Source organism: Aphis gossypii, chromosome 2 (assembly GCF_020184175.1).
Source record: "Aphis gossypii isolate Hap1 chromosome 2, ASM2018417v2, whole genome shotgun sequence".
Taxonomy (NCBI): Eukaryota; Metazoa; Arthropoda; class Insecta; order Hemiptera; family Aphididae; genus Aphis; species Aphis gossypii.
Window position 1 is genome coordinate 56,281,669 of NC_065531.1, and position 1,375 is coordinate 56,283,043.

Sequence of the window (1,375 nt, forward strand, 5' to 3'; positions counted from 1 at the left end):
AAAATAAATCTTTGTTAAATTATCTTTACTTCAAAAAATTAATATTTATTATTGTGTATTAATTTATCCTTAATATGATACAATACACATTATTACACGTTATAATACATATTAGTTATTATTTTACTGTTCAAAACACGTACATTTTCTTGTAATTAAAACACAACTTATTCAGCTATTATTTTTCAGATTTTAAAATATTTTTTTTTATAAAAATAATTTGTTTTTTTTATTTTATTTTCAATAACTACAATAATTGTAAATTCATATAATGATTGTTTGAGATAATTCTATCACACATTCATTGATTACATATTTACATTTGATTATTTGAAGTATAGGTTCCATCGTTTTCACTACTCGTTTTTTCATGTGACAAGCTATTCGCCTCAATTTTATTATCTTAAGCACCACGTGTAAGCTTATTCATATACATTTTATAGTAAAAAAATCGTTTATAGAAGTATGTTCGAGTGATTTGTATTCAGTTTTATAATGATAACGTCAAAACCTGAGAATTCCGTTAAAACTTAACCCATCGAATAAGTACATGAATCTATATTCAATTAAAATATGTTGTTCGCGATAAAATTTTAGTTGTAAACAAGATATCGTTGGACTTCATTGGCAAACACCGAAATGAAAAATTAATTAAAAATCATGTAACTATACACTTGTTCTTTTACACTGACTCGGCGATAGAAATTTACGATTGTTATGTTTCATAGGTAATAATAGATACAGAAAAACTCACTGCACGATTGCAATTGCAATATTATAAACACCTACCAAATTCTATGTAAAAACCTCAAAAAATCACAGAATTGTCGGAGTAAGGTTAGGTTAAGTGGAAAAGTGTAGGTAACCGTTTTACTAACTGATGTACTTTAGGTGTCGAGTGAACCTCGTCATTGAAGTCACCACAATGGACGCGTTTGAATTTAAATTCAATGATAAACTATATTGCATATGATGAAAAACCGTTCTGAGCGAATAATGTCCGTCAGTCAAAAATAATAAATATATTCATATAACCTATTACATTAGAGTAATTTATTTTACTGTTAGAAAAGCCGTGGAATGATTCAATTTTTTCAAAAACATAGCATTAATTATCATCAATTATTATTATAATAAATAATTTATATCACGTATTATTGTTATTAACCTTAAGATAATCCTGACTTACCGTAGAACGATGTAGCTAGGAACAGAATGAACCCAAGCAAGCAATACCTTTAAATTAACCTAAACGCGTATTAAAAATTTCTTTAAACAATTTAATAATATAAGTACAATTTTCAATCTTTGAAAATAATATTTTTGTATTACAACAAAATAACTATAAAATTATTATTCTTCGTTTAAACATCTA

At 25.5% G+C, this 1,375-nt stretch overlaps 1 long non-coding RNA gene across 1 annotated transcript; it reads left to right on the forward strand.

Annotated features, from left to right (window-relative positions):
• The first annotated feature begins 581 nt into the window (after positions 1 to 581).
• Positions 582 to 1,375, forward strand: LOC126549629 (uncharacterized). The gene is made up of 3 exons (XR_007603732.1): positions 582 to 662; positions 729 to 837; positions 892 to 1,375. It is a non-coding gene; the product is annotated as an uncharacterized LOC126549629 (long non-coding RNA).